Source organism: Notolabrus celidotus, chromosome 23 (assembly GCF_009762535.1).
Source record: "Notolabrus celidotus isolate fNotCel1 chromosome 23, fNotCel1.pri, whole genome shotgun sequence".
Classification (NCBI taxonomy): domain Eukaryota; kingdom Metazoa; phylum Chordata; class Actinopteri; order Labriformes; family Labridae; genus Notolabrus; species Notolabrus celidotus.
In genome coordinates, this window is record NC_048294.1 from 23,140,395 (window position 1) to 23,162,831 (window position 22,437).

The following is a 22,437-nucleotide window of genomic DNA, read 5'->3' on the forward strand; positions in this document are numbered from 1 at the left end:
ACTTGGACTCAAGCATTAACTGCATTAAGGTGGACCCAGGGAAGAAGTTCCGTTGGCTGGTGGTGAGGCTTTCAGCATTGTGTCTGCTCCCCTGGTGGCTGGCTGCAGTATAGGTAAAAAAATTCGTCAAACTTTAAAAAATAAATACAAGTTGTACGAATGTTTCTCACATCCGTCTATGCTTGTACCTAAAGTCTCTAAAAGTGGGAGGTAGAACCTTCAGTTATCAGGTCCCTCTCCTTTGGAATCATCTACCAGTCAGGGTACAGGAGGAAGACACCCTCTCTACTTTTAAGAGTAGGCTTCAAACTTTCCTTCTTGATAAAGCTTATAGTTAGAGCTGGATCAGGCTTAGACCAGCTTTTAGTTATGCTGCTATCGGCTTAGACTGCCGGGGGAACTGACACACTGGGATCATATCTCACCGCCTTACCCCCCATCACTTACTTTAAAGGTACTAACCATAGACCAGGTTCCTCTGAGCTGCCATAGACGCCCTCCTGCTGTGGACATCCAAGACTCCAGCTGATACACTGTCAGAAAAAAGCGTACGGCTGAGGTTAATTTTTGTTCTCTAAGGTACAACTGCTGGTGATGTACCCTCAAAGGTCCCTAGTTGATCCATATGGTTCTAAGTAATAACTAACTAACCAGCTACTACTACTCGTCTCATCACTATCATCCCTCCCTCTCTCCCTTATTCTGCTCTATCCCTCTTTCCAGACCCAACTCAGTCGAGGCAGATGGCTGTCTAACATGAGTCTGGTTCTGCTCGAGGTTTCTGCCTGTTAAAGGAAGTTTGTCCTCACCACTGTAACTAGCTAAATACTGCGAGGTGCGATGCTCATGGTGGATTAAGGTGGGGTCAGACTGAGACTTATCCTGTCTTGATGTTTGATCTCTGATTGATTGATTGATTGATTGATTGATTGATTGATTGATTGATAGTCTTTTATTCGTTGTGAATGCATGTGCATTTATGTGCTGTTTAGCTCAGCAACAATTCCTGCCAGGATGACTAAAGAGGTGCCATGAATCAAGCATTGTGCTTCCAAAGATTTTATAATAAATGCAAGAAAAGGCAGTGCTACGTGGTTAAGATGTATAAGAACCAACAAGCTTAAACTTTAAGATACATCTAACCTTGATACACTCAGACATGTAAGTGACATGCTAAAGTTAGCCTGCTTAGCAAGCTAACAGTAACATTAGCCTCAAAAGTGACTCAACCACTGGGTCCAACATCTTGGACCCCACCTCTTTGCCTTTTTTCCAGTTGGTCTAAAGTTAGATTCAGTCGGTATTTCCATCAAGTTTGGCATCATAACGCCTCTTTAGAAACTATGTGGTGACATCCCTGAGACTACATCCACGTTTGATGCAGCTGATGCTTTGTACGTACGGTTTCATGAAGAACGTGAACCTCTGAGGGTCAATTATAAAAAAAGTTTCAGTTCTTCCAATCTAAGCGACACCTGAAACCACGAAAGCCTGAAAGCCTTCAAATGACTTGAGTTCAGTTGACACAGCACCAACGAGAGTTTCTGTTTGTTGTTGACTGAATGGAAATGAGGTTTTAATGTCTGTTATAAAAATGTGTGTATGTCTGTGTGTGTTTCCGCTGATCTTTACTCCTCCTCAGTACTTAAAGAGCTAACCTTTCTTTGATGAGTTCTCTGACAGGCTTACATAACTGCGTATTATGCTAATTAGAAGTGATAATGAATGCAGTCAAGTGCTAACACCTCCCTCCCTCATGTTGTGTTGTGTATATTATCTGAAAAACACCCACATATTGCACTTGGTTGTTACTTTTACAGGAAAATGCCTTTTTGAGATGTATATCTAATGTATGATGAATAGATTTTGTTTAGTAAGTCCTTGGTCTTAGATTGTCAGGTCATTGCTACTTTACACTCCATCTACTTCTTTGAACTGAAATGATTGGACTGAATTTTGTCCGTTAATTTTGAACAGAATTAACTGATTAACTGTTATCAAAGTTAACTTCTTCATTAACGGATGAACAGGGTCACATTTTTGATTAAATGAGCCCACCTCTGTCTATTAAGGCGTTTTTCAACCACAGGCACTTTACCCCGGAACTACGTGCGTTTCAACCGGTGGAACCAGGGTCTAAATTTAGTTCAGGGGTAGATAATCTCCCCCCTGAAAAAGCCCCTGCTTGGGGAGTAGTCATTGTCAAAGGTCCCGGGACTTTCGGGGGGGCAGGGCCTGCAATGCTGAACAGCAATGCCGCCGTCCACAATAACATCACGCACATCTGTGATTCACTTGATTTCTCTTTCTTTCATTAGTTTTTATTTGTTCTGTCTTTTTTGTATGTGTGTGTACTTTTCAAAAGAAGAAGCTGTGATTCTCTTGATTTAGCAGCTTGTAACGGTAGTCTTCTCTCAGACCACCGTGAACGCGTCTCTCTCGGTGTTACGGTTTTAAAAGTGACCCTGTAAACTGGAGACCTTCAGCTGAACGTGTCAGTGTTTGTGGAGTTTACACAGCTGTTGAAACACAGAGGGAGTTCCTGGGAGTGCAAACTAGTTTAGTTTTTATAAAGATTTCAAAATATCCTCATCAGATATTTAATGATCGTCTAAAGACGTTTATGAGGGATGCATCTGGCTAAGAGTCTCCAGTTAACAGGGTCGCTGTTTAAACCAAAACACTGGCTGATCTCTGCCACAGCTTTTTGAGTTCAAAAGGATTTTAAAGGCGTGTTGAAACGTCTTTGCTACTCGTGCTTATCTCCTCTCACGTGTTGATTCAGTGAATCCATCTGTGATGAAATATAGCACCATCTAAAACAGCGCCAGCTGAGTCTCTTCATGCTAACAGGCTAACTGTTGTGTTGCTCATAATGAAACCTGCCGGTCCGTCTGCTTCTATGGTGTCATCTGTGATGAATGGCATTCCTCTTTGTTTTACTGCCCTCTACTGGTCTGGTGGTGTAGTGCATTTACTTTTTTTTTCTCCATACATCACTGGCCTGATTTGCACAATCTACCCGAGACTTCAGCCCATGGTTGATCCGGGGAAAGTAGTTCTAGTTGGCTAAAAGACCCCGGGACTCTTGGTCAAAATGCACCTGAAGACTGATAATTGGCTAACGTACAGGGTACTTGTGACTCGGTTTGCAGCAGTACATATCATCGCTGTCCTCGTGGCATTCCAACCGGCTTCTCCTTACAAGTGTCCTGCTGACTGTTATCTACCTTATGTAGTGAAATCCCTGTAAATAAGTTCTTCACACAACCCCAAAAACCCCTGAACTGTCCCTTAAAGGCTTGTGCTGTGCAGCATGATCTCTTAACAGCTCCCTATCCACAAATATCACTGAACGTGGTTAAGAGAGGAAAGTGCCTTAGTCAGATGTTTCTTCTCTTGCAGCCATTTTACTCGTCTCCATTTCCTGAATTCATGAGTCAATAAACTGATGAGTAAACAGAAGTTATTAAAATTTTTAACTTAACTTAAGTATGTAATTAAAGAAGTAAGTAATCATGAAGGAAAAATGCCAAACTGACTGCTACAGCTCCTTGTATGGAGGAATTTCCTGCTTTTAATTAAAAAAGGGAAGCAAACAAACCAAAAAGCTTTACAAAGTTATTTCATAAGTAATAAATTGATGCTTTTCATTTCTTGTCTCCTTCCACTTTCCCCCAGTCCTGTTTACTATGTGTCCCTACACACTCTCTCTCTCATTGTATCACTTCCACCCACCCTCGCTGTGGCTCGTACAAATAAAGAAGAAGGCTTACACCACTTGTTCACTCATCACATTAGAAACAACAACAATCATAGTGATGGGGCTTTCAGTGCAGCCACTCTCAGAGAGAGAGTGTCGAGAGTGGGTGGCTTGGTAAATTGTGAAGTGTGTGTGTTTGTGTGTTGGGGGGGGTCGGTAGCAGAGGCGAGATGAAAGGGATCCTTCACTCACAAACAAACACACACACACACACACGCCCGCACACTTTCAAGCAAACTGCTATATCCCCATGCCAAATGTTAGCCTTAAGTGAGTGAAAGTTTGTGCAGTGGAAAGGCGAGAGTTGTGTGTGTGTTACTCTGTTTGTGTGCCACTTTTTTTGACTAGCAGTGTTTGTCCAAACATCCCCACCACTGCCTCCCCTCCCTCCCTCCTCTGTCTTTATGAAACTGCTGATGCTCAGTTGTTGCCTCCATGACTGTCTGCCATTGGCTCACCTGTGCAGAGGATCTTCTTGGTGCAGCATTTCCCTGGCTCATCCTGAGGATCTCTGAGGATTGTAGGTTGTGTCTCTGAGGCCAGCAAAAGACCCTCAGGGAACCTGTTCAAAGCTCCAGAGACGAGGGGCTCTTTGGGACCGCTGGCCCCTTGGGTGAGGCACCTTTCCAGGGGATTAGCAGGAGGAGAGTTAGCCTGTCTGGCTAACTGGATCCTCTGGGACTCAGCTGCCCGCTCGGGGTCTCCTCGTCCCTTTTTCTGAGCAAACACGCCAAGATCAGAAAAAAGCCAGCAATAGTGAGATCAGAAAAGAACAGCAGAAGTGATATACATAATCTATGCTAACACACAGGGAGCTGAATTCAAGGCTCACACACAGGCAGGATAATAACAGTAATCATACTCCTTCCTCATTATATCTCCTGGGTTAGATAATACACCATCTATGATTTCAGACATGTAAAAATAAATCAAACTAAACATTTTTACACATTTTCCCAACAATTCATGCATGTTTATTTTCAAAACCAAAGCAAAATGTTAAAATAAAAAACTAGGTAGAGGTAGGGCTCGTGTTAAAACTAACAAAGCATTAGGCTGTGCTGGAACAAGCTGCTGGTTGTTTTCTTTGCATTCAAATGAACCATATTTCCTTTGCTTGTGCTCCTAGTTGTTGACTGTATGCAGGAACATAACTTTTGTATGACACTTTAATGTAGTAGTGAAAGTAGATTTGGTAGGTGGAGACAGAAAGGGTAAATTAATGCAATTCTTTCTTGTGTGTGCACACATGAATCATTTTATAAGTATCTCTAGCCTGTGTTTGTGTTCATGCATGTAAATAACATCCTGATTTCTAGAGCTGGGAAAAGCCCGCGCCTAGTTTGGAAAAATCTAATTTTGCTACCCAGAGAATTGTGGCATGTATACGTCTTATCCAAGCAGCAACCTCTGGCTGTGAGAGTTGAAGTGTTAAAAACTGCAGTTACTCCAGTGTCCACTTAAGGCTGGCTCCAGAAGTACCAGAAACCACATACACACCAATTCAAAAGAGATGATCTTTACAGCAGAAATAAACATTTTTACAGCCTGGATTTATCATAACGCGCCAATTTCGAAGCCATTAAGATTACGAGTTTTCCATTATGAGAGGCACAGCTGACTGACAGGCGGGAACACTGCAGCTGTTGTGTAGGAGGCTCAAAGCCCACCTCTTTACATCACACTCCCTCGACAGCGGTTATGTTGAGTTCAACATTTCCAATATGTCTGCCGCCAATGACTGGCTTCAAAACAGCGCTTCAGAAACAGATGGGTGATGTCAGGGATACTACTTCCATCATTTATACAATCTATAGTCTTATCCTGGTTTCTATAAGCTGACAACAACATACACGATGTATCTGCAAAACAAACATGACAGTGACAACAACAGCTCTTACTTCTGAAGAGACAAGGAACTGAGTTCTGTCTTTGAGTAATGACAGAATGCTGACTTATCTAAGTTTCAAAAACTTGCATTTGTTCTGACCTTTTGTGTTAAAAAAAAAAGGAATGAAATGCATGACTTTAGAAAAATATAAATAGTTCATCGCAGTTAATGTATGATCGTTTTTGCACAACGTTATTCATGCATTCATACCCATCAACTGGAAAAGAGGTAATGATTTATTTTTCAGACATTCACGGCCAATTTTCCTCCAGATCCATGTCAGGTCTGTCACAGCACCGGATCTGATAGGTTTCTATTCTAGTTAATGTGTAAACTCCCAATGGAACGTTCCGTTGTGTTCCGGCTGCGTATCTGATCCGGCAGGTCGAAGCCCTCCAGATCAGATACACAAGACTCCTATTTTAGCCGGATGCCGGAGCACAACGCATCAATCTCAACAGAGCAGATGGAGCGGGACAGGAAGTCAGGTTTCACCAAAACAAAATGAAAACATCCGGTTAATTTTCAGAATAAAACCCTCTGTGTTATCACCAGATCGTATTTCACTTAACTACAACAACAAACCGTCATGATGAGCGGAGCCAGGCCTGGAGTCAACAGGTCAGAGGTTTTCAGAGGACCAGAAAGACAACATGGATGAGGAGAGGAGGAGGAGAATCCTTGATTCAGTGATTGACTTACTTGACTTAAACCCTTTGGCTCTTGGGGGAGCATAGGTCATTTATGAACTTCTTCCAGCTCGTTCGGCGTTGAGCGATCTTCTCTGCTTCCTTCCAAGATGTTCCTTTCTCCTTGAGTTCTGCCTCGACAGACCTTTTCCAGCTGTTTTTGGGTCTTCCCGGCTTTCTTTTCCCCTGGGGGTTCCAGGTTAAGGCTTGCCTAGTTGTGTTGGAGGATGGTTTTCTCAAGGTGTGCCCGATCCAGCCCCATTTCCTGCGTCTTATTTGGGTTTCTATTTGTTCTTGTTGTGTGGTTTGCCAGAGCTCTTCGTTTGTGATGGTGTTAGGCCAGTAGATTCCTAGGATGTGTCGTAAGCATCTGTTTATGAATGTTTGCAGTTTGCTTGCTGTTGCTTTTGTGGTTCTCCATGTTTCCGCCCCATACAGTAGAACTGACTTGACGTTGGAGTTGAAGATGCGGAGTTTAATTTGCGTGGAGATGTGTTTGGAGTTCCATACTTGCCGTAATATTAAAAAAGCTGTTCTAGCTTTCCCTATTCTAGCTTGTGTGTCTTTGTCGCTGCCTCCATCCCTCCCAACAATGCTTCCCAGGTATATGTATGTGTCCACCTCTTCCAGTGCCTCTCCATCCAGATTTATGGTGTTGTTTGTTTTGTGGTCTATATTTATCACCTTTGTTTTGCTTTTGTTGATGTGAAGTCCTGTAGTGGCTGCTGTTTTGGCAAGTTTTTTGAATTTGGTTTGCATTTGTGCTTGGGTGGTGATTCAGTGATTACAGCAGGAAAACCTCGGTCACTTGACTCCAGCTGTCTGGCGGTCCTGCTCAATGCTGGGTTCTGAAAACGCAACCGGTGTGTGTTGACGGACGAGAGAGCACGGAGCTGGACTGTAGCGGATCGGAGAGGGACCAGACATGGATCTGGTGGAAGTCCCATGTAAGAGACTACATTTTAATCGATAAGGACCTAAACCTCGCCACTACAGTAGTGTTTATTTTAAGAGTTGATTTTCAAATATGTGCATTTCATATCATTAAAACAGTGTGCCACTTCACACTTGAATTTAAAGAGAGGTAATAATGTATTACACATCCTTAGACTGAGATGACATATAAAGAGGTAGGTATAAAAAACATCAATTCCCCAAATCCACAAAAACAGTCTATGAGTGGGTAAGAGAAAGAAGCTTTTACAGTGAATTAAGGACACAACAAGCTGTTGTTTGTGATCCACAGTCTCTCCTCTCTTCTTTTCTCTCCCCTCCTCTGTGCAGTACAAACAACCACATTATTGAAAACAACAAATATTTTTGGCAAAACAATTCCCTCCACAGGCTGTGAGCCTTATTGCCTTGGACGTCCTCTGTTTGCGGCGCAGGAGGGGCTGAAAATAAAATACGATGCAGGATCCTGAGTGGAGCCCTCGTTCCTCGTTGTTTCTTTAATTTCCTTCCTCGGAGCTCCTGTGCAGACATCGAGCCAGGGAGAGTGTTATTGGTGTGATTATTCTGTCACACTATGTAGCAGGGAGCGGCGGCACAATGAGCTCACAGTGTCGACTATCTCTGCCCTCACTGAGTACCAGCCGCCCCTAAGGAGCGACTGATAGCGGCGGCTGTATATGAGATTCACATTGGCCTCTGGCAACTGGCGTCATAACTGGATGGGCTGGGAGTCACGCAAAGTCCAGACCCGAGTCGAGGTTGGAAAGCTGCTTATCATACGCTTGTGTCCCCATGCCTTTGGGTGAGGAGGCTGGGTCGGGGTCAATGTTTCCATGGTGATTGGATATAGGTTGTTTGTTGGAGGCAGTGTTTGTCCCTTGTGTAACACCTCAGACGGCAGCTGCAGAGCTTGATGAAGCTGAAACCACAGAGGATTCAGTGACACACACTCTCCACTCACAGATAATCTAATCCTCACAGGCTAATTTCATTGTGATATTTTCATTAGATAAATAACTTATGCCTAACAGCACATTTTAGTCATTGGTACCAAGTGGAGGTTGATGCGACTTGGACCACTTTAGTCAATGTTGGCAAGCAGCCGCACTACTCAAAGCCTCCGTGTGAGGAATTAAGTGATTCCTTGTGATAGCTTTTTCCAGCCAAACCACAACTACTAACAAGTTGTCCAACCAGGGTCAAGAGATTTCTCTATAGCTGCATAAATGACCCTTATATTAATTCATTCTTAGTCGTTAAACATTGTTAAACATGTAGTTTTAACCCTCCTGTTACCCTCAAATTGACTAATATCTTGTATCCTTGGGGTCAATTTGACCCCAGCAATTTAAACCTCCAGAAACTGATTGTTACCCATGTTTATGTGTCAGGTACTTTATGTTTCTGTGTTGACTACCTAATTACCCCTTTAAATAAAATATATTTAAAGCATAAACACAATTTAAAGCATTTAGAAGGACTTAATTTGTAAAACAGAACATCAAACTGCTGAGAGTCTGTCATGCTCATGTCAGCCCTGCATTGTTTCTATGTTATCAAAACGTATGACACAGGACTCATCATTGAATGTCTTTAGAGACATGGTGGCTGGAAATATATCTCAATCTAAAGGTTGGCGGATCATCCCAGCTCCTGCAGTCACATGAGGAAGTGTCCTTGGTTATAGTGACCTCAATATCATCCAAGACAACCAAAACAAATGTAAAATGTTGATATTTCTTATGTTATATACAGCTAAAACAGCCTGGGGTCAAATTGACCCCAAGGAACACCGATGCAAATTTTCTTTTTTACAGGAAATTGACATATCAACATTTTATTTTTACATTTTCCCAGTTGTCCCCATTAAATTAGGAAAAGTAATGAAATATGAAGCCAAAAAAATGATGTTAGGCATTCTATTAGAGATGTTTAACATTGAATGGGGTCCAATTGACTCCAAGGATAACAGGAGGGATAACATGACATGCAAAAATGTCAAAAAAACTACAAGATTGCTTTATGTCAACACAACTTAATGGGTTTAGGTAGGAATCCCATCTGCAATACCTCTCCAGAGCAGAAGATGGCAGTAGCGTGCGACAGACCCTATTCATCAGCCAAGGTAGCGTGCTTCTGGCAAAGAAGAGCCATGACGGGGAGTTGGGAGAGATCACCTGTGACTGACTGCAATTGGGGCGCTGGTGTCCGAGCGGTCTAAACGTCCACACGTATCGAGGCTATAGTCCTCGTCGCAGAGGTCGCCGGCTCGACTCCCGGCCAGTCAACCATTAGCTGCATGTCTTCCCCCGCTCTCTACTCCCCACGCTTCCTGTCTCTCTTCAGCTGTCCCGTCAATAAAGGTGAAAAAGACCCAAAATATAACTTACAAAAAAAATCAAGCTCTCCATGATCATATTATACAAGTTATTGTGACCCAAGACAATCAAGTCAGATCCTACCTTAGTAAATATGTTGAAACAACCTTTACAATGATGTTGGACCCAAACATTGCAATAAGTAATGGTAACGTCAATACTAGCATTTTAATTAGGTGTAAATTCACTATTTTATTATGTTCACCCAACACATTATTTCTCTGAGTGTGTAAAGGTGCCCACAAAGGGTCAATCTTTGAACGTGACTCCCTGCTCTGAGACTGTTGTTCTAAAGCTGAACCTGACCTCTGAACTCCCAGTGGAGAGGTCAAATGAAAACTGAACGGACCTCTGAAATTGAACTGGTTTAATGTCCTTGGCCGCAATTAACAACTTACAACATGGACATCTCACAGAGTCTCTCAGGTGCTTATTAAATTAGTTTGAGAAGGAATGTAGAGGAAGTAAAGTCACTGATGGTCTGCAGTTGTTTTTTTATGCTCACACAATAATGCATTGTGAAGTGAACATGATATTAAAAGACCTTTGTACTTTTATTTCTATGTTTTATTAAACATTTTGTTTCATATAGACTTAAACAAAACACTGTTATTGGCAGAAAACTACAGAGGTAGCTGTTAAATTCAATCTCTTTCAGATAGCTACTTGACACAACATACCTCTATTGTCTTTCACCAACTTTCTCTCCTTCGTAACACACATTTGACCTCTGTATTAGTGAATGATGTGAAGAACCTCTAATCAGACATGAGACAGATTTAGCAGAAAGAAAGAACAACCTAACAAAATAAAGTTGTTTTTCTGAGGGCCTGTGTCCACTGATGGCATCTGACACTGATGCACACTTCAGCCCTGTGACGCAAGTACCCTGTTAGTATACTAGATTGTCGTGGTGAAGAGGTGAGCCAGAAGGCAAAGCTCCCAATTTACCGGTCAATCTACGTTCCAACCCTCACCTATGGTCACGAGCTGTGGGTAATGACTGAAAGAACAAGATCGTGAATACAAGCAGCTGAAATGAGCTTTCTCTGCAGGGTGTCTGGGCTCAGCCTTAGAGAGAGGGTCAGGAGCTCAGACATCCGGGAGAGGCTCAAAGTAGAGCCACTGCACCTCTGTATCAAGAGGAGCCAAATGAGGTGGTTCGGGCATCTGGTCAGGATGCGTCCCTGACGTCTCCCTGGGGAGGTGTTTCAGCCATGACCGTCTGGGAGGAGGCCACCGGAAGACCCAAGACACGCTGGTGAGATTATATCTCTCAGCTGGCCTGGGAACGCCTCGGTATCCTCCCAGAAGAGCTGGTGGAAGTGGCCGGGGAGAGGAGTGTCTGGACTTCCCTGCTGAGACTGCTGCCACCACGACCCGAATAACTCGGAAGATGGATAGATGGTTGATGACGCTTAATTGATTCGTCTGTTTGTTAGTTTTGTGGGGTTATAAGAGACTGATCTAAATCAAAGCAAACTCCACAAATACAAGAGTTTATACGACTGAAACAAGTGAGCAATAACTTCCTCCATCATCTTTCAAAACTGAAACAGTATTGTTTGATTTCAAGACAATTTATACACATATAAACCATTAGTGTTCCTAGTGTGGGACCAAGAGGCACTCCTTTAAAAAAAGAAAGTAAGTAAAGTAGGATGTAACAAACTGTGCACAGTGTGTTTGTGTATAGGATAGTGTGTTTGAAGAAATGACTTAGGAACTAATCTGCAGCAGGTGAAGTTAGCTCAGTTCTAAGGAATCTTTCCTTGACATACTGTATGTACATGATCACCTGGGTCAGCCTCTAACAAATCAATAGAAGAGCTTCAGCATCCTTCTTTTTAATTCCAGTGCCACGATAAAGTCACTTAGAATATTAGCTGAAGTTTTGTCCAACACTTTGTTTACTACCTGTAAATAACCTGGCCAGACTCCCTGATTAGGGGTAGACACAGGTGTAGGAGCAGACTACTACATGCAGGATTACCCAGTGGAAGCCTCCAGTGAAACAGAGCTCTCATGGTCTCTACCAGTTATAGATCTCACCATGGCAGCAGCTTGTGGCAGCTAGTGTTTAGCCTTGGTGCTAATAGCCTGGTGTAGTGAGCCTTGGGAAATTAGCTGCGCACTGAAGCATGCTGAAAGCCCGGTGAACCCCGGTTGGAAGAAGAGCAGTCACACATAGGTCAGAGGAATCAATGTCCTTTAGGGACACAGGGGCTGAGCTTGAGAGTGCTGAACTCTCTCTAACCTCGGCTAGTGGCTGCAGTATAATTGCCCTGGCGCAATGACTGAGACAGGGTGAGGACTGGCAGGGGGTGAAGCTAAAGAAGAGCCTGCAGGGAGGTATGCTCTGCAGCAGGATGCTGTGGATGAGATGTGGAAAGATGTTCAAAGTAGCTTTTTTTGACAGGATGAAAACACATGCACACAAGCACTTCACTTTGAAAAACTAAAAGGGAGTGTATCCGGTTCTTTTTGAATTACAAATGTGAGCAAGCTCGCATCTCTTTCAACTTTAAGATTATTTGATATTAATTCTGAAATCAGGTCAGGAAGGGCAGTGAGAACTCAAACAATTTGAATTTCTTGTATTCTGTGTAGAAAGTCGTGAGTAATTTAACTGAATAGGAAACAAGGCTTCAAATCTGTTCTTATTCCCCTAGGGATGTGCTTGTGAACTACACGCATCCGTTCCAATTGTGTGATCACACTGATTGTGAGTTTCATCTCAGTAATATGAACTAAGAGGCTGTGAGTTACAGCCAAAGAATACTTAATGTGGGTAATCAAGCCAAAACAAGACAAGCTATGACCCACAGCAGAAAAGTAATGGCTGGTGTTCACATCAGACTTCAAGTCCTCTTTTCAGAAAAGTGACATCTAAAATACAGTTTCTTACCAGGGACAACATTTCATTCTTTCAGAAAGACTTAATGAAGACGTGGTGTTGTGCCAACAGCAGCCCAGGAGTGCCTGCTTCTTCCAGTGACTGAAATTGAGTCCTTAGTCTGAAAATAAAAAACACTCCTGGGCCCAACTGTTTGAAAGTTATCTGATACCTCTCAACCGACGCAGTTTCAGGGCCGGTTCGGAGCCAATGCTCAATTGAGAACCAGTTTTTTCGTGTTTTGACTGCAAGTGAACCGGCTCCTGGCTCCAGTAATCCAGAGCGATCGATTTTGTGATCAAAAACACAAACCAAACGTGTTTCCACCATTTTCCTGCAGCAAAAAATAAAAGAGACTAATGGATTCCAAGACAAAGCAGTGATCAGCCGAGGAGACAAGCTGCCGTTGTCCACCATTGTTGTTGTTGTGAGGGAAAGTTTGCGCTAGCCCTGCTGGGAAAAGACGTCATGACGTGCCTCTTCCACAGGCTCGAGCGGGGGGAGAAAAAAAAAAACGGGTGCCATGTTGATTCGCAAGTTCAACCAGCACAAGCACCAGCCTGGTAATACAACCCAGTTCGCATTGGTCGAAAAAGAGGTATGATTGGCCCAATGTCACAACAAAAACATGGATTTCCAAATCAGGATCATTGTTATCTATAGATCAGGGGTTCCCAAACTTTTCAGCCCGCGACCCCCAAAATATAGGTGCCAAAGACTTGCAACCCCCACTGTCCCTCTAAGTGATTTAATGTGGCTTCATTTAGCTGGTCTGGAGAAAATTTGCCTACCTTTATGAGCACGTGGCTGTGTTTCTATGAATTAACCCACTGCTACTGATGCTTTAGATAACCAACTGTTCTAACCCTAAACATCTGGCGTCATCTGGCAAAAAGAAAGGCTGAAAACTCATTACATTTTCTATTTTCAAGGTTTTATTTAAAGTTTAGCTACTATTTTTGTTGATATTTTGTACTTTAATAGTTAAATGTACAAATTTCAGATAACTTAATAAAAAAAACATTCTGGAAGACATCTCACAACCTCCCATTTGTGTCTTGCAACCACCCAAGGGGTCCCCACCCACACTTTGGGAACCCCTGAAGAAGCCTTTGGAACAACCTGGCCCTGGTTTGAGAAGTATCATTTCAATGCTAGCTGATGTAGTCGCCTGAAGCTGGATGTAAGTTGTGTTTACCTTCCTGACAGTAGCATTTTGTCTATGCCCTGCATTGCAGCTAACGTGCTGTCCACAGAGTACAGCTGACAAATGTGCTGAATGAATGGCCAACAGTCAGCTGACTTCTCCCTGTGGAACGTTAGTGAGCAATTCCCCCCCAGGCGACCGACCCGGGTCTGATCAAGCTTGGTCACCCGAGGAAACCCTCAGAGACTGCCTCCACTCAGCCAGAAAGCACCCGGGAGGTGACCGGGCACAGACACATCAGTAGGACTGCAGCTCACAGAGGCCACCAGGGTTAGGGATCACAGCTGCAGACAGGAGGTGAGGGCCTGTTTACAGTTTAGGGAACGAGCTGATGGAAATGAAGACTGATGGTGGCCGAGGAGAGGGATTCTCTCGTAGCACTGATGCGGAGAGACAGAAAGTAGACACTTAACTGGCAACAAAGTGCACAGCAGAGAGAGTTGGACTGATCCCATGACATTTAAAACATTTCAAGCAGAGATTCAGTCAAGGCGTAGTGGAAACCCCCCGGCTCAGCTTTCACACTGACAAACTCGAGAGCTGTCGAGATGTTTGACTTCTTTCTTTCATGAATGTTTTCAAGCAGTTTTTTAGGACCTCAATTTGGTTCAGTTGGGTCGCACTCATGAAAACAGGAAGTAGACCAGGTTGAGTTATTTTAAATCACAATATCAGAGACGGTGTTGATGTCTTCATCTGATTTTTAAAACTATGTCCTTCCTCGGTTTTGCACTTGAATTTTTAAGAGAAACATGCAAATTCATCATCCATCCATTGTTCTTCACTGAGGTCAGGTCACGATGACAGCAAGTCCCTCCCCCCAGAACCTTATTCCAGCTACTCATTGGGACTAATGAGACATTCCCAGGACAGATGGAATATATATTCCATCAAGCAAGGTCTGCCCTAGGGTCCCCTGCTAACCTCTAAAGGGAGAACCCCAGGAGGCCTTCCAATAAGCGTACTGAAACACATTAACTGACTCAATTCAATGCAAATGAGCAGTGATTCCTTCCTTCCTTCTGAGCTCCTTACTCTCTCTCGAACGCTGAGCCCAGTCACCCTTTGGAAGAAACTCATTTTGACCACTTGAACTCATAATTTCATCATTTCCATCACTATCCAAGGACGGATATATATCTATACACTTGCAACTTAGCAGATACAGGTCCTCTGCTGTTAAACTTGCCCTGCGCAATCTAGGGGTCCAAATGGGGCAGGGTCTGAGCCTGGACCAGCATGTGAATAGTTTGGTTCGTTCTTCTTTCTATCACTTAAGAAACATCGCCAAACTCAGACCTTTAGTGTCCACAGCTGAGCTAGAAATGATTATTCATGCTTTTGTGTGATCTCGGCTGGATTACTGTAACTCTTTTGTCACATGTCTTAGCAATGCTTCCCCGAACTGCCTACAAGTGGTCCAAAATACTGCTGATCAAATCATCTAGAAGGTCTCATGTTACACCGATCCTCATGTCCTCGTACCAGCTTAAAAACTAAAGGGGACTGTGTTTTACAGGTTGTTGGTCCTAAACTCTGGAACAGTCTCCCTCTGGAACTCAGAACTGTGGACACTGTGGACAGGTTCAAAAAGCAGTTGAAGACCTATCTGTTTATAGTCACCTTTGTTTATTCTGTCTGTTTTTGTCATGTTTTTGAATGTAATTGCAATCACTGTTTTGCCTTTTAACATTTTTCTTTTGTTATTGTAAAGCACCTCTGTTCTTGAGAGATGCTCTATAAATAAATCTGACTTACTTACTAGTAAAACTTCAACCTCCTCTATCTGGCTAAAGGTTTTTTTTCTGGTAATGTTTAGTAATACCAAAGAATACTGCAGCTACACCAGCGTACATCTGTAGGACTCGCTTTCAGGATTTATTTTGCTAATGTAGGCAAGTATCTGACATTTATTTCATTAAAAGATTTATACATCACAACTTTTGTCAACAAAAAAATCTGAGGCAGTGACCCCAAGAACTAAATATAACTGAACTGACAAGAGCATATATTTGAGTTTTTCAAGGCAAAAGATTAAAGATTAAGGATGAAAACAAACAATGGCGAGTTTTTAAAAGTACATTTAAGGATTACCTTACTTAATCTGGCTTTTAACTTGGAGTAATTTCACTTTAGCCCTGGACTGCATTATTACTTTACTTACTTTAACACCCAGAGAGCTCGCTATTCTCATGTCCAGAGGCAAAGAGTTCCACAGCCTAGGGGCATAAAAACAGAAAGCCCTCTGGCCGGTACCTGTGTGAGACACACGAGGAACATTTAAAAGGGAAGCATTCGAGGACCTCAGTGATCGGGCTGGAACATAAAATGACAGGAGATCAGCAATGTATGGAGGAGCAAGGCTGTTAAGAGCTTTAAAAACAAGTAAAATGACTTTAAAATCAATTCTAAAAGAAACAGGGAGCCAGTGCAGAGTTTTTAAAAGAGGAGTTATGTGGTCAGTTTTCTTTCTCCTCGTTAAAACTCTAGCTGCAGCGTTCTGAACAAGCTGCAGCTTTCTGAGAGATTTTTTGGGCAGGCCCGTAAAAAGGGAGTTGCAGTAATCAATGCGGCTTGTAATAAAAGCATGAATTAAAATTTCGGCATCTTTCTGCGTTAAAAAAGGTCTGACTTTTGCAATATTTCTAAGATGATAAAATGAAGTACTTAGGACCTTGTTAAAATGAGCATTAAAATTAAAATCTGGATCTAAAACCACTCCCAGGTTTGTGACTGTTAATTTGACTGTTAAAATCTCTCAGTGTAGTCTGGAGCTGTTCTCGGGCTGCTTTGGGTCCTATTAAAAGAATTTCAGTTTTGTCTTCGTTTAATTTTAACATCACATTCCTCTTACTTGTTTTATTCTTGTATCATTTTATCTGTTGCTGTAATTTTCTGTCTCTCTGTTCTTTTGTGAAGCACTTTGGGCTGCATACTTGGATTTATGAAAGGTGCCATATAAGTACAAATGAGTTGAGTTGAGTTATCATTTTGTCACTTAAGGTGGCTTGATTAATTCAAGACACAAACTCATGTAATGAGCAACATGAAAGAGAACACCTCTTTAAAATGACTGGTAGCTGTCAGATATCGGCCGTAGACTGAATCACAGCGGCACAGCGCATTTTCTTTAGTTTAAGCACTGTAGTAAAAATGAAAAGGCAGCGCAGCATGCTTTATCTGTGCCTGCAGGTGTCGTTTTTTACTGGAGTGTGGTCCTCCATCCATGACCTGCCATTCACAATCTCATGCCTCTCCATTTTCCCGTACCCTGCACGCATTTAACACGTGATGCATGGTAATGTCCTAAGGCCTATGCACACTGCACAGATGTGCAGCGTGAATAATCCATACGCATGTGTGCCATCAGTCACTAATTAAAGTGTTTCATCAGGTTCGCCCTCACCATTTATGTTTTCATATTCATATCAGATCATCATGCTGAGTGACGCAACATGATTAAACTATACATAAAACATTTGATTGTGTTTCATACAGTTGACTAATATGATGTAAACGTGTCCCAGTAGAAGTGATGGTGAGCCACGTGTAGCCCGTGATCGAGCACAGATGGGCGTGCATCATTGATGCACTTTGGTAATAATAGAAGTAGCACTACACGCCTGTAGGACGTGATTCTTTACTGTTGTTAGGAAGTTTTCTTTGCTAATTTTTATTGAGTAACAGCAATTATTAAGCATACAAGTGCAATTCTAAACAGACTCAGCAGTCATACCAAGAAAGTTAAGTGCTCTCATAAAAACTTTTGTAAACTATCAACAGTAAGTGCCAGCGGTGGACAAAGTACACAACTTCATTACTGAAGACAAAGTGTAGATCCTCCAGGTCAAATATGACTCCAATACAAGTGAAAAGTTGCTCTGTCAAACTATTACTTAAGTTAAAGTCCTGGGGTACTTGTTTTAAAAAATACTAAAGTATTCAAAGTACTTCTTAGAAAAATCTCAAAACGTTGTATTTGAAAAATTCCTAAATGCAGTCTGTTACATTCTGTTTATTTAGAAACCATGACTTGAAATCTCTAAAAACTACACCATGGAATAAAAACAGACACTAAGTTACTCCAAGCACAGACAACTTAGTTTGAAATGTTCATCTGGAATGAAACAAACGTTAAGTAGCTCAACACTCTTTCTCAGGTTGGACTGTGAATGTTTGTTTGTTTGTTTGGTCAGAGTGGGAAACAGGGAGAACATTTCAAACCATACGTATCATTCTTCATTTCAAAAACCTCTAACATGGGCGGAAGATATGGACATGGGTGCTCAGGTGGAGAATTATAGCCATCATTACCACCTCTAAATGAGCTGCCTGATCTGAGTGAAATCTGCTCTGTGTTTGCTCCATGTTCAACCGTGGAGACGCACGATATACAGGTACGCCTAAACCACTGAGACAAACAGAACTACACAAACACAGTTTACTGTCTTAGGATCAGATTTCAGAAAAGAGAAGGAAATTCATGAGCTGACTTCAAAGATAAAGTAGTGAGTAACTAGAGCATTGATAGAAATGTACAGTAATTGTCTTCTGAATGTAGTGGAGTAAAATTAATTAAGTTCCCCTAAAAATGTAATACTCAAGTAAAGTACAGATACTCAAAACGTGTACTTAAGTACAGTACTCAAGTAAATTTACTCTTACTTACTACTTGTTAATGTCCTCCACTGGTGTGATGGCTGGAGCCACACAGTGAGTTACCTGGCTGTGGGAGCATGGCACTTCCTGGAATGAACAAAAGGCGTGGCCAAGGGTGAAAGGGACTTTTATGCTGAAGCCAGCTGAGTAGAGCAAACCATCGGCTCTGATGTCACAGGGGGGGGTTTGGGCTTAGTGAGTATTACTTTGAATTCAGTTTGATTAAGCATCCAATTTGTTTACCCCTTGAGTTAAACTTGGTTTGGCTCAACCACTATATAAGTTCCTTGATGTCTCATTGTGTGAGGTCTGTTTGTTTAGCTCACACTTCACCTTTTGTTGTGTTAAATTGAGTTATGTTAAGTTGACCTCTTTTATAGGCCTAGTTCTTATAAGTTTGGTTTGTGAATTTGGTTGGCCTAATTTTGGGTAAAATAAAAAACCCACTTCTCTTTGCAACTTACACCTGTGTCTTGTGCCTTACTGCTTGGTCCCTAACAACTGGTAAGTGCCAATAAGAAATGCTCTGAAACTGAGGTTGTCAGCACTGCAAGTGCACAAAATGTAGTGATAGTGAGATGAAGACTCATGAGGCATCGAACCACTTGAGCCATTTGGTTCGAGAAAGGGTTCATTTCTCGAAGCTTCATGTGCACACGAAACCACCTACTGGCCAGGTGTATAATCACAGGCAGCTGGATCTAATCCACATAATGTGTGAATGTTTGTGTCTGTTATGGGAATGACTATGAATTACAAAAAATCTATGACCAAATAATTTCTGTACATAAATGATCATATATGTGTATGATAAAATAGTTTTGAATGTATTCTGTGTACATTTTTCCCAAAATGTCATATGATATGGCAGGTTGTGTTATTATATTTTTCTGTCACTTTAGGAAAATGGCATTGGCATAAGCAGGCAGAGGATAGTAAAAGTGATCGTGGAACTATATGCTTGTGTTATCAAATCAAAATGTTACCACACAGGGGAAATCCTCCTTTTTTTTCTTTTTTAAGTTATATTTTTTGGGCTTTGACACCTTTTATTTATAGAGGAGAGGACAGTGTAGAAACTGGGAGAGAGTGAGGAAAAAAATGCAATTAAAAAGCCACAAGTTGGACTCAAACCTGGGCCTAATGTTTCATGGGCGTGCACTTCACCATTTGGCCAAGACCGCACCAGGGTCACAACCGGTCCGCACCTCATTCCCCTCTTTCTAGCTGGCTCCGTCTTACCTGTCCTCCTCTCCTCACTCCTAAATCTTCAAACCACTTGCCGAAGCAGTCACGTGGTACAGCCGGGCAACGAGGCTTCGGACGTCATCATTTTCGGCTCCTCCCCTCAATGAAACAAGCCTCGATACACGCTTCACGGAAACGCCCCCTCCCCTCCATTACTCGACACACGCTTCGAAGCCTCGGCACATCTCGTAACATCACTAACAAAATGCATTGAATGGAGTCAGGCCCTAAATACTGACTTCAGGTGAGAGAAAACACACTCAGTTTATTTAATAAATCAAATATAATAGTTTAACAGCTTTCCCACAGCCTTCTAAAACTGTGATATCATCTACGTCTTAAGTATTCATGTTTTGAAGGTAGTTCTGCTGCTTGCATTCAAACACATGTACATGCACAGCACACAATAACTAGCTGTATCTGCAGCTTAGACAACATGCTTCCTCTCACAGTAAAGTAGCATCAGGATCAGAATTGTTGGATTATGTCCTACTCGCTGATATTAAATATCTCAGTCTTGACCACTGGAGTTTCCTCTGTAAGTGGAAATTGTGGTACAGCTCAAGGTGGAGCATGCTCACCAGACTTGGCTCTGATCTTGGCTCAAAAAGCTTCTTCTCCCTCTCAATGAAAAAAAAAAACCCTGTTCACTAACGTTGCCATTTTCATCTCTGCTCAGGTTTAACAAAGTTTTCAAGAGCAGAAAGGCCCTTGGGAAGAATGTCGGATTCTTTTCCCCGGCATGCCAACTAGTGATTGAATTTTCTGTACAGAGCTTGGCACAGCAGCAGTTTCCCTTCTGCTTTAGCCATCAACTACATCATTTACTATCACTTCTCATGAAACAAGCACAACATATGTTTCAAATCTCTATGGGAGCTATTTACCGGCGATAGAAAACCAAACAGACTCATTTGCTATGTGCATTGTTTCTGGCAGGGTGATTAATAAGCTGGAGCTATAGCGTTGGCATTGCTAACAAGGAGAAAGCAAAACAACTAGCAGAGATGTTAACAACCACATGGTGAAGCAGACCCGGCGCCGTGAGGGGACATGGGGGGTGGCTGTTACTCATCAGATGTATTTTTTCTGCCCTCTCACTTAAAGGTTTGTGTGCACCTTATAGAAATACCAGAACACCAAAAGCAATAGCAGAGAAGGATGGATTAAAGTAATATAATTATAGATTGGTGTTTTGTTTTGTTTTGTTTTGTTTTAAGTTATGTTTTTGGACATTTTTGCCTTCACTCGATGGAAAGCTGGAGAGAGACAGGAGATGTGGCGGGGTAGAGAATGCAGTGAATGGTAGAGGTCAGGAGTCTAACCTGCGACCACTGCAACAAGGACTATAGCCTCTCTATCTGGGGTTCTCTCTTAGACCGCAAGGACAAATAAACCACCTCTGCTCTCATTCCCTTCAAAAGCTGCTCAAACAGCTGATTTCAGTCTGTAACTCAAAGCTTGATCCGTAAGAAAACTGGACTGGTAGAGATTCTTGAAGACGTTTATAGAGCGTTTCATCTCTCCTCCGAAAGAATTCAAGACAGCGTTGTATGTTGGAGACAAATGGTGTCTTAGACCACCACCTCTGTTAAGGGAAGGATGTTCAAGCTTAACATAGATGGCTTCTTTGACCCCTCTTTTATACCAACGCTCTCATCTGTCCAGGATCTGAACATTGCTGTCCTCAAAGGAGTGTCCCTTGTCCTTTAGGTGCAGATGTAGAACTTGGAGGGGTTGTTTTGTTTCACCATACAATTCCCTGCAGTCTTTGTTACACTGCATGGCATAAACTACATTACTCCTTTTGTGCTGAGGTGTTTTGTCCTTGGGATGAACCAGTTTCTGTCTCAGTGTGTTGGAGGGCTTGAAATGAACAGGGATGTTGTGTTTGTTGAAGATCCTCCTTTCTCAGAAACCCCAGATAGGTATAGGATAACGATGCTTTGTCGTTTATTGCTGTTCTTCTTTCTGTTGGAATTGTGTTTTTGTTATCCCATACCTATCTCTCCACAACAGTGCCCCTCAACACACTGAACACACACAGGCCATGGTATGAGATATGTTGACGGTGCGTTTAAGTTGTATCTGTTGAAGAAATCAACATCAGAAATAACAAAGCCTGATTTAAGGAAGAGAAGTGCTGTGCATTACTTAATCAGTTACAGTCTCCAGATGTTTTTTGGCGAAGCTTTTTTTTGCCTTATTAAATTGGACAGCAGAAGAGAGACAGGAAACATGAGGAGCAGAGAGTGGGGAAGACATGCAGCAAATGGTCACGGGCGGGAGTTGAACCTATTACCTCTGTATTTTGGGTGCACTGAGACCGTCAAGCCAACAACGCCCCTGATAGGATCTTATGTGACGGGATGTTGTTTTACACCAAAGAAAGGTTGACTGTACACACCTATATTTTTTTAGATGTTTGCTGCAGGATCACATGGCTGTAAACTGTACAGTGTGCATAATGGGCACTGGATGATATGTACTAATCTCTGTGTGCATGGTTGTCAGTGGCACTGGTAGTTATGTTCAGTTTCAGCACCAAAAGAAGAAACCAGATTAGATTTTTGGGGAGGCAGGACCAGTCAGTCAAAGTCTTTCTCTTGGACTTTTTAAGGCAGCTGTCTTTTATACAGCTGATATGGACATGCTGGACTCCAGCGGCAACAGCTACATGGTGGATTAAGGTGGGGTCAGACTGAGTCTTATCCTGTCTTGGTGTTGGGTCTCTGTTCATAATTTAACATAG

General features: G+C 42.3%; 2 long non-coding RNA genes across 2 annotated transcripts; both read right to left on the bottom strand.

Annotated features, from left to right (window-relative positions):
* Positions 1-483: 483 nt before the first annotated feature.
* Positions 484-18,533, bottom strand: LOC117806999. The gene is made up of 3 exons (XR_004629850.1): positions 18,448-18,533; positions 4,222-4,480; positions 484-533 (listed from the first exon to the last, which is right to left on the bottom strand). It is a non-coding gene; the product is annotated as an uncharacterized LOC117806999 (long non-coding RNA).
* Positions 7,264-9,614, bottom strand: LOC117807000. The gene is made up of 2 exons (XR_004629851.1): positions 9,475-9,614; positions 7,264-8,216 (listed from the first exon to the last, which is right to left on the bottom strand). It is a non-coding gene; the product is annotated as an uncharacterized LOC117807000 (long non-coding RNA).
* Positions 18,534-22,437: the final 3,904 nt, after the last annotated feature.